The sequence below is a fragment of the Corythoichthys intestinalis genome, chromosome 4 (assembly GCF_030265065.1).
Source record: "Corythoichthys intestinalis isolate RoL2023-P3 chromosome 4, ASM3026506v1, whole genome shotgun sequence".
Lineage (NCBI taxonomy): Eukaryota > Metazoa > Chordata > Actinopteri > Syngnathiformes > Syngnathidae > Corythoichthys > Corythoichthys intestinalis.
The window spans coordinates 58195594-58207692 of record NC_080398.1 but is presented as its reverse complement, the minus strand read 5'-3'; positions in this window follow the sequence as shown (position 1 = coordinate 58207692).

Genomic DNA, 12099 nt, shown 5'->3' with positions numbered 1-12099 from the left:
ATTGGGTATCAGGAGAAGTAGAGGAGGGACATTTATACAAGAGACATCCCGAAAAAAAAAATACAGATGTGTAAACATAAATCGATATGCTGTCATGGCTGGATGAAAAGTACATAGAATAATACGATGTCATTATTGCACTGTGGTAAGGGATAAAACAAAAAGGTGGAGTTCATTCAAAATCACTTCCGAGGAAAAGTCATGCAGTCACCATGAACTTGATGACCACAATCCCTACATTACATGTAAGGGTAAACAATTAGAAAAAACACAACTGGGAGAATCAGGACAAATTGACGATGTGATGGGAGTTTACATCCTGTAAGTAAAGGCAAGCAAAACGACATAGACTCACAACTGAGCGGTCTAATATACTCAGTTTATTTAACTATTATTTAATCAGTCAAGTTTGGCTGGCAGTAATACCCTTCCAAATAATGGAAGGTTGTCAATCATACCCTTGTCACATCGATTTTTAACCATTCATGCCCACAAACGTTAACTCAACACATACATTTAAAAGAACTACAACGCTGTATTCCAGGTGCAGTATTAGGGATAATTCAGTATTTACGTGTGAAAGTTAAAAAATTTAAACTGGTAAGTTTGTAAGTTTGAGGTTCCTCCATGCAACAGGCATATGACGTATGACCATAAGCGGAGTTTAGGGGGGGGGGGGGGGGGGGTTAAGGGGCCAGGCCCCCCCCGGTGGCCGAAAAGTGTCATTGTATGTAATTGACTTTCCTATATATGATTTTAAAATTAAGAGTTTTCCAGTGAAATATTGTCTATAAAAGTTGTAAAGCAATAAAACAACAAGAATGAATGAACAAAAAAAGATATTTTTATAGTGGGTCAAAGTTATTTTTCGAACAGGTATGTGACTAGCACCTTAGACGGTCATTTGCTTTGCTTTGCCATAACCACCCGAGGACCGAAAAGGCAAGGTGGATATACGTAATGTTTTTTTCAAACCTAAGCTTTCAACAAGCGACAACACCTACTGAGCAACAACCAAGGATTGAAAATGTGGACCATGAAACGCTAGAGACCTCCATGCCGTATTCAATGGATGAAAAGTATAGCTGTCCTAAGCAGCCTGATTTAGAATTCCCCTCAACAATGATGGGAAACAAACAAACAAAACAAAAAAACACTCATTTTCCAAGTAATATTTTTATAGATATTGTTGCATAGACTTCATAGTATTTTGACGGGACACGGGGCGCTGACACTGCGCCATGCCTTTGGGTAGGGGGCCTGCCCACACCTAGCATAAAGAAGAGTTATTCTCAAACACACACACGCAGTGATCTAACGCTGGATTTAGGTTGAAAAGGTACGAAAGCTGTACCGTATACAAACAGGAAGGATTGTCTCAGGAGTGATTTGTTCGAGGATTCAAGGTAATTATTATATTTTTCGTACCATGCATGCATTTTGAAACGTTGTGAAAGAAATCAATGGGAGAACCGCTATGGCAGTTGCGTCCTAATTCGCGATATTTACATAAAATAAATGCTAACTGCCCGTTTTTTGCTTTTACCCAAGAATCGAGACTGTTTTACATCCATATCTATTAAGAATTCAGGAATGTAAGCATTTATTCACAAGAATTTTTTATTGTCAAAGGTTTTGTTGTGATAAGGCGGTGCCACATTGGCTAAGAGACTAGCATCACATTCGACATATTTACGTAAAATAAATGCTAACTGCTCGGTTTTTTGCTTTTAACCAAGAATAGAGACTGTTTTACGTTCGCAGCTATATAAAATTAATGGAATTAAAGCATTTATCCAAAAGAATTTACAACGTAAAAAAGCTCCTTATCTGTGTTTCCACTCGGTCAGCTTTGACAGAGACAGGCCCCCTATGAATCGGCCCCGCGTCCCGTCAATATATTATGAAGTCCACGATTCTTGTAAGTTACTTTGATTGTTGACACTGCATTTCGGGGTCATCAATATGTTGTGCCCCCGCTGCCCCAAAAGTCAAACTCCGCCTATGAGTATGACAACACAACACTTACCCCGACCTAATGAAAAGGGTGCATTAAGTAGAACAATTGCAGAATAGCCTTTGAATAAGAAATATTCAGTCAAAAACAAACAACAACAAGGTTTAAATCTCAAGATAAGTAATATTTTTGGACCTTTTTTTCCCCGGTAATATGCAGTGGATGACAATATACTGATTTCTATTGTAAAGCAACATAATCATAGACTTCATAATGTATTGACGGGACACGGGGCCGATTCATTGGGGGCCTATCTCCGTCAAAGCTGACTGTGGAAACACAGACAAAGAGCTTTTTCTGTTGAAATTTCTTGTGAATAAATGCTTAAATCCCTGAAATCTTTATAGATATTGACGTAAAACAGTCTCGATTCTTGGTTAAAAGCAGAAAAAAAAAAAAAAAAACGTGCAGGTAGCATTTATTTTACGTAAATGTTGCGAACAATGAGGCTAGTCAGTAAGGAAATTAGCGGCCACCATATGTAAACGAGCTTTTTCTGTTGAAAATTCTTTTGAATAAATGCTCAAATCCCTGAATTCTTTATAGATGTGGACATAAACCAGCCTCGAATCTTGCTTAAAAGCCCAAAAAACGTGCAGGGAGCACTTATTTTACGTAAATATAGCGAAGTATAATGCCAATGCTGCGGCGGCTAATTTCAACGTTTCAAAATGCATGCATGGTACCAAAAATATAATAATTACCTTGAACCCTCGAACAAATCACTCCTGAGACAATCCTTCCTTTTTGTATGCAGAACAGCTTTCGTACTTTTTCAACCTAAATCCGGCGTTAGATCGCTGCATGTGATCGACTGCTACTAAATGAAGCGGAGTGTTGGACGGCCCCTTCGGGAAGGCGTGACGCAATGAATGGGGAATGTGTCACGTCAATACATTATGAAGTCTATGACATGACATAAAAGGGTCTAAACCGCATCGCTTAACTTGCTTTACACTAATGAAACTCAACTAATTCGGAAAGAGTTGAAGATTGCGGGTTGGTAAAGCCAGCAGAAATAGTCTGGAAAAAAATGGTGATGCAATACTGAGGTGACCAAGTAGGACTAAAGCAACAGCTCGTCTGGGACCAGAGATTCTGCCTCTAAAGGTTTTGAGCAGAATCAGCGACAAATTGGTGGAGTCCAACCCTCTTTGGTAACATCTACCAAACCCTAATCAACTCACGGAGGGCCACAGTCAAACACCTTTAGGGTGTAGAGCTGAGAAGCACCTTGCTCTTCCTGAGAGTTTCAAATTCCCAATAGACCCTTCACTCTCCAAAAGAGAACCTAATGTAATCACATACTGTGCTTGTAATTGCAACATACACTTCGATCCCGCTTGTTCAACATAACCACAACCCTGCCAAGAGGTACAGTCTTGATGTTGCAGAGAAAATGTCAACCAAGACAGCCCCTCAACATCCAAAGGACTTTGGACCTCCAGAATTCATCCATGCACCCATGGTTCCATGCCACAGTGAAGCTATTTAACCACCTCTGAAACTTTAACCATAAACACAGGAGAGTACATCGTCCTCCAATGGACTCACAACTGGAATGAGAACAGTTGTCAATGGGACTAGAGTTGAGGTCAGACAAATATCCCTTATGTGCACTGACCATGCATTGGTCAAATGCATAGCCTAACCCAGGGGTAGGCAACTCGCGGCTCCTTGAACTCTCTGATCCATCTCAGTTTTAGATTAAATAAATGAAAATTTGATTAAAATTTATTCTGATGCTTACGAGATTTAACAAAGAAGTTCAACTTTCCATTATAGTAGGCAGATCAAGTCAGGCTCAGTGTGAAAGGAACACTCATGAATTAATCAACTATGTAAAGCCACGATTGCCCCTCGGAAGATGTGCCCACAAGTAGGCATGTGCCGGTATGTGATTCTTACGGTATGGTAACCTTACGCCAAAATATCACGGTTTCACGATATTGCAATTACAACTCTAAAATGTGTGACTTTGAGATATCTGGGTTAAAAAATAAAATCCATTAAACAAGATTTCTATTTTTCAAAACTTGGAAAATAAGTATAATGTTAATTTGAAATAAAAAAAGAATAATTATAACAGAAATACTCCCCCCAAAAATTAATTAATTAAAAATTTAAAAACATTCAAATAAATGCAGTCCTTTAGGGGAGCCAAAACCCACAGCCATAGCTCAACATTATTCCCGTCAGAACAAAAATAATTGTTTTCCATAAAAAGCATGTGTGTATGACTCGTATCATGTTTACATTATACACACACTCCCTTTCTTTACACAGACAGTTGCCAGAGAGACAAAAACACCACGTTTTACCACCGCCAGACACACTAAACACGCTGGAGTTAACACTTGTAGCTGTTGGGAAATATTCATGACAGTGTTTCCTAACCTTTAATTTTGTATAAATGAAAAATCATATTGGAGGTATTACCTCATTGGCAGCCACCCTCCGCAAACATGTTTTACAGGCCTCATCCGTCTGTGACTTTTCTGTAGTTGAAGTATTCACATATCAGCGATTTTGTTTTTTTTGATGGGGGGAAAAAGTTCAGGAGTTTCTCCCCCTCTAGCCATCATGTTGCACAGCTGACTCACTAACACTGAGCAGCAACCGGTAGGGGAGGTTTGAGCCTTGCAGCTGCAAGTGAAGGATTTCTACCTGCATTTTTGAGACGTAAAAAATAGTATATACTTTAGGGACGGCATGACAGAGAATTTTTTGCGGTTTTGAAACCGTGTCATTTTCATACCAAGGTATACAATAGAAAGCAGTAATTGGCACATGTCTATCCACAAGTCTTTGAGCCATTCACGGGCAAAATGGCCAAAATGTGACGACGCCCAGTCCCAATGGCTATCATCGCATATCAGACATTTTTTTTTTTTAATATAGATTCATCATTTTGAGAGTGTCACTCACTACCTGCGTCCAGTGGCTTCGCACTAACGGTTTAGGGAGTTGCCTCCATAATACTTAGGTATCAACCACCTTAAGACCACACCTTTGAGGATAAACAGTTGGATTTCCACATCAAGGCCTTGGCTATTGCTTTCCTAACATAAACTGATGAAATATCGAAGACAACCAAAAAAGTATTTTTGCAAACCATTTAATGTCATGAGAATCCAAAGATTTAGATAACTAAGAAGATGCCAAAATTGGCATACAGACCATCATGCAATTAATTTTAGCAGTTACCCTTCATACCGACAAGGCTACACTATCATATTATGTACAGTATATTTGAACAAGGCTGTATAGAAAAGCACAATATGGCCTATTGTGGCATATTGAATATGCACACATGAAAAGTATGTAATTTCAGAGAACGATTCTGTTCATTCAGAAGTACTAGGAAAATAATGGCAGTAAACTAAACTTTTAATCCCCCAGTGATACATACAAATATTTTATTAAAACTTAAGCACTATCGACAATGTAAAATGAATGAGAATAAAGCAACACTGTACAGGGTATTGCAATAAAACCAAACAGACTGCGTTCTCAACGTGGCAGTTGCAATGAAGCTACTTATAACAATATGTACTAAAGGTGGCGATGGGTGAGCCCAATTTTAGTGTACACAAGGATAGTCGTTCTGCTTTAACACACAGCTAAAAACAACATTTTGTAACGTATGTTTATATATCATGACAGTAGAACAGTATTATGATAACCATTAAAAACTCAAACTACAGTATTATACTGTATGCATCTATTATTTTTTATTTTAAAACTTACTCAGAATAGGGACAACTAGCAAGTCGGAAACAGTTGTTGCACTGTACGACATCGTCTTGCGTTGCAGAGCTCGGAACACCAGATCAATAACTTTTCCCTTCACGTTCTCCATTCTGTTTTCAATGTACGATTCTGCAACAATCTCAAGCTGTTGTCATTTTGAAATCATTTTTCCCATCCAGAAGCGTAGCAAGGGTCCCCGAGGCGCCAGGCAACAAGCAACATGGGGCCCTTCGAGCGTGTGCAAGTAAGGGGGACAGTTGGACTTGGAGCAATAGCATATTCAATAAAAGTATAATAACGCCTCGGTCTCATAGAGCGCTTTTTTTTTTAAAGTGCCCAGCTTCTACTACATTACGACAGAAAACTACAGTAACATAGTACACCCACCGCTGTCTTGCTTCCTTTTCTCCTCTTCTGCTTTTTTTTTTTTCTTTCGTCACTTCTAAAAGGATAGCTTTTCTTGATTTTGGATATACGTCAGTTAACTCATTCACTCCCAGCCATTTTCACCGGTGCAACCCCCTTCGCTCCCGGCTGTTTTACTGGATTTTGACTGATTTTGCAAGCCCCACAGAAAATTTTGTTCTATTGCTATATAAACATGGGACCCACCAAAAGAAAGATTAGACTCTCTTCTTTCAGCAGTCAAAAAAGTTAGTTCATATCTTTTTCCATTCTTTAGAAATCAGCATTAAAAAATAGCTTAGTTTGAGCAATTTTCCAATTTCAGATGAAAAAACTGATAAATTGAGCTTTTTGTGAAAGCATACATTTCAAACATAACTTTAACACAGCTATTTTTTTGCTTTAGTTACATCCCAAACATCTGAATAATGTTTTCCTTTTACAAAATAACAAAAACAACAAGACAAATAGAGCTTTTGACATCAAAGTACCAATTTATTTACACATAACTAACTGAGAGATGACGCTGTTGTGGCCGCGCCAGCCGGGTAAACATTTCCCTCATCGCCGCCTGTCTCATAAAGATGGATGGTTGTCCAGCGCCTGGCATCCCGGGCATCCTCTAGGTTGTTCTCCATTCGGTCGTCTTCCGCCGTCACCCCGGCTAGTCATTGCCGTTGAATCGGGTTGCGGGTCTTACCAAATGCGCTACTGCCCTCCAGTGGCCAGTTTTATTGCTTTAAAATGGATTTTCAGCTTTGTGGTTTGGAGCTAAATTGAATCAGAACCCAGAGATGTGTCTTGTAAAAAAAAAAAAAAAATTTTTAAATGTAAAGACGTATAAACGCCTTTGAGACACTGAAACAATTAAAAATAGAATGTATTTATACGTTTTTGGGAGAAAATGAGTTAAAAAAAAAAAAAGCCAAATCGCCGCTCACTCTCACTCTGAGTCACGTGTGTGTGGAGGAGGGGTGTAGAGCGAGTGAAGGGGTCCCTTCAGGGAACGCAGACACAAGGCTTTCACTGGCACTGTCGCACTTGTCGCTGCGACAGTGCAGTAAAGCTGCGTGTGCTGAATCTGTTGGCCCTCTGGGTGCTCTAGGCAATTGCCTGGTTTGCCTAATGGGATGCGATACCTCTGTTCCCACCAAATTTCCTTATGAATAAACAGAAATACACTGTACTGCTGCTTGACCTCAACATTTTTTAATCCGGACATGCCAGCTACTGCACCTCGCATGCTGGCAGCTGCTGTACAACCATAACAGAACATGTATAACACTGGTCTACAATCAAAAGTAGTGAGACTAAATTTGAGTCACTACAAAAGGACAATGAGGTCAAAAGTATTAATTGGCTATAGTTTTAAAGATACACTAAGTGACCAAAATGTTCAAATGCAAACAATTCAGGCAAAAATGGTAATTAATTGAAATAGTTTTCTGTGTAAACATATCCACCTATAAAATTGTCTACTATTTCAGAATATAATCGTGTAGGCAAGAGCTTTGACATAATACAGTATGCGGTTTTCAATGTATTGCATAAATTGTGGTGTTTTGGAATTGGACAAAATGCATTAATGTAGACACATTTCATTAGCGGTTGCACACACTGATGTATCCATCGCATGTCAATTGTAGCAACTTGTAAAACTAATATTCTATAACTACTCCAATGTAACTTTGTAATCAAACTAACATTAACCCTTAAATACCTGCAAAATGAAGCAATTATCAGAGAATCCCCAAATTTGAAAAATATTATCCAAATGAAATCTTTTTATCAGATTTGTAAAAAGAAAAGTCAAAATGAATATGTGAAATAAGCGCTGTAATATCCATGACCCTTGCTAAATCCTGTTTTTTCCCCCCTCATGGAACCTGACAGAAAATGCTTAAAGCACATCAATTTGCCTAAATTAAAAAAAAGTCAACTCCAAACCTTAAAAACACTCAAAGGTACATTTTTTTTGACCATTTGATACTGAAAAATAAAAAAGTCAATAAATAATACCAAATTCAAATTTATTAGCAACATTAACTCATGAGGACAATATGCCAAACAATCGAAAAAATAAAAATTAATAGAACAAAAAGGACAGTGTCATTGGACAGAGGGACAGTTTTTATTGTTGCTGCAGGCAGTATAAGCTCCTTTGCTACGGTTTTGCACTGAGCAACTTGGTATGCCACCTTATATGATGCGAACAGTGCTCGCTGGTAACCTGATGTAACACTGACAAAGCGGAACGATTGTTGACAATATTCAGCACGTTTTCGCAGGAAAAAAAAAATCAAGCGGCTTATCAGTGTGATTGCACTCTAATGTAATGAAGTGACGTCTTAACTGATTTGGCTTGCTGCTGTTCCCTGCAAACATTTTTAGGAACATTAAAAAGACTGGTCTTTCCCTGCCTCCCAGTGTCTTAAAAGTCAAAGCCAAAAGCTATACAGTGATCCCTCTTCTAAATGGGGACCAGAACCCGCCGCGATAAATGAAAAACCACAACCCCCCAAAAAAGTGTTCAATGTATTGGAAACAGATACATATAAGAAATGTTTTTTCACTCCCCCCACCTAAAGTATAATAAAAAAACAAAAACTTCTATATACTGTATATGTTTTAATAAATGGTTTTTAATCATTTCAAATGTAATAACTATGATAAGTTTTAAACACTGTCCCACCTAATTAATCTTAAACAAGAATAAAGTAGAAAAATACTTATATTTATTAAATGCTTCATTGAGTCCACTCAAATCCGCTCAAGCTACTCACTCACACACAATGAGTTGCCACAGCAACAGTTTGACAAGTTAAACGATGATTGACACATGCGGCGCTTTGAAGTTTGCATCTCTGGCAAGATCAAACATCTGTCAATCATCGTTAACTTTAATCAGGCATGCAAACTGGTTAGGGGTGAAAAAGGTGACAAAGTATCATGGACACACGGCATGCATGGAAAAGTGCATTTCATAGTGCAACCAGAGACATCTCGAATTAAACACAGTACATAATAATTTAACATACAAGTCTAAATCTCTCATCCTGAAATCAAAACATATAAGACACATTAAGTAGCAAATTATACAAAATCTAAATTACAAAATATACAGTATGTCCCATTTCCCTTAAGCAGAGAACAGCTGTACAGCATAAAATATGAATTTACAGGTACAGTATAAATTCCATTTACTTAACTTATGTGTTAGATAGGATAGACAGAATAAAAAAGTCTTCAAAAGCATTAACAGTAGTGATCATAACTATTAGTCCCATGGTCCTTAACTTCCATTGATAAGGCATCATACTTGATAAAAAGAAGTACACCTGTAGGCTGTTTTATGAACGGGGGTGTGTACGAACAGCTCGGGAATGGGGGTACTTTGAAATGCGACCTGTAGCGGAGCTCTCCAGTTTGATAAACTCTCGATGGCTAAACAAATGAAACGACCTTCACAAGTTAAAACTCTTCCCTTTCTGTAATTATCGGAAAGTATAGAGTGGCCTCAAATAACTCGTTGCCAAAAATAACTGGTGACCATTCAGAACTTTACTAACAAAGCCCTGAACATGACTTGTATGGAAGGCACTAGTTCATCACTCTAGTTACCTCACTGCTCATGATTTATTTTTTATCGTTAACAAGCGCTTCACAAAGGGGCCTTAAATAACTCGTCACAACGCCAACTGGCGACAATTCAGATCCCAACTGACGTTCGCTAACTTTACTAGCAAAGCCCTGTGTGAAAGGCGCTGGTTAGCCCCTCCGCAGTTAGAGCTACATCGAGTAACTGCGTTCTACGAGGCGGTGAAATATTGAGGACTATCTGAAGTCAGTTATCAAGAAATTAAGCGAATACTTGTGTTATAGACACCATTACAAGCGCAGGAATTGAGCGAACGACACGATTGAATGATTTATGAAGACTATTATAGGCCATCACTCAAACTTTTTGCTTGAAGAAGTTAACAATTTTTGACATTATTCCCTTATTTTACTGCAATTTCCAACGGGTCCGGGTGAGAAGCTGGGATGGAGAGGGGTTCGGCCTCCTCATTGCTGATTGGTGACAACTGCGCTCCCGTCTCTCACTAATTGTCAGTCATTTATGTCACGAGAAGAGAGCGGCGGTGATAGTCGGACTAGAGTCAGGCATGAAAATGGGTCAGGGGTTAAAAAGGTGAGAAGGGTGTGGAGGAAATATGTTCCAGTACACTGTATTGTACACCCCAACAAAATATTGAGCTCTGTCGACCCACACTGTGTTTCAGCAGGGCCATGCAGAGACCGGTGGAGGGGTGGGTGCTCGTAGATCAAAAGGGGCACATGAACAAGTATTTAATACACCTTAAAACAACATAACTTCAATTTTAACCAGCTTTAGATAATAATTGGCTGCGACTGTGACATACTTTAATTGGGAGGGGGCAACAGTGAATAGAAATCAAAACTGTCATCAACACTTTATGGCTGTGACTCAGTCAGTCTGCCTCTTTTCTTCCTTCAACCTCTGCATCAAAACTTCCTTCCTCAACTTGTTCATCTGAGAACAAACCACATCATATGATCACTGAGCCACCAACAGCACAGTTTTCTTAAAACTATTATTTCATTATTATCCATACTTAACAACTCTAGCACCTAATGATTAATAAAGCAATGACATAAAAATCTTATAGAAATTAACATTGTAATTGTGTTTATAATTGGATTTAATACCCGACTATCCTTGCAAACTTGTTCTTACCAGGTCTGCTATTCACCCAGCTGATGAGGTATTCACTGCCTTTAGCAGCCTCATCTAACTCCTTTTTTTATCCCTCAATCTCCCTTCCCTACGACGCATGTCTATGTAATGAAATATAAATATTTAAAAAAACAAACAGACTCCCCGGTGGCTTTTAGTTTGAAAGCTTTCTTAATTTCTTTCTCACTCAATAACGATGGAGTTAGATTTGTGTTTTTATTATCCAATCAAAAAACAAAGTTACTTCTATCAAAAACAAAGTTGCTTCAATCAAAATACAGTATATACTTTTAATCCCAAAAAGTAGCTTCAATAAAAAAAAAAAGTTTTTGATTGCAATAATAAATTTGAGACAAAAAAAGCATTTGAAAACTATTTTTCTTGATTGAAACAAATTTTTCCATTTAAGTAATGTTTTGCGTTTGGGCCACATTTTGGCTAGGACATTTGTGTCTTTATTATTCAATCAAATAAGTTGCTTCAAACAAAAAAAAATATATAAAAAGAAAAACTTTGCACATGTGCCAATCACCGTTTACCAAAGCCTGAGAGGGTTTGAGTAGACTCACTATGAAGCTTTTAATAAAGCCAAGCATTTTCTAACTGCTTTATTCTTGTTTAAAAATAATTCGGTGGGGCAGTAACATGTTTAAAACTTATCATAATTCTTACATTTTGAAGTGCTTGAAAGCCATTTATAAATGATACTTTGGTGAAAAAAGTGAAAAAACATGTCTTATATATATGTATCTTTTTTCCAATGTAAAATCTGAATAAATGCATTGAACACGCACAAAAAAATGTGGGGGGGGATGGGGGGTTGGGGCGCTACTTCGCCGTTTTCACTTATTGCGGCGGGTTCTGGTCCCCATTAACCGCGAAAAACGAGGGATCCCTGTATTTCTGAAAAGCTTTAAGAAGCAGGACTCATTCCCACCACTCGTCGGGTCGCTGTTGTGCCGACACCGGCCGTCAGCTCAAATCCAAGCCGAAAATAACGCGTCTCCGGCGGACGACGGGAGCGATGTGAGGCGCCCCCTCCATCCGAGAGAATGCCGCTTAATTTGACTCAACAGTGTGTTTCTTCGTTTATATTACCGCTAAATACACAAGCTTGACGCCAATTTAACGGGAGCTATTTTTTTTCATGGGAGATTTGGCTAGC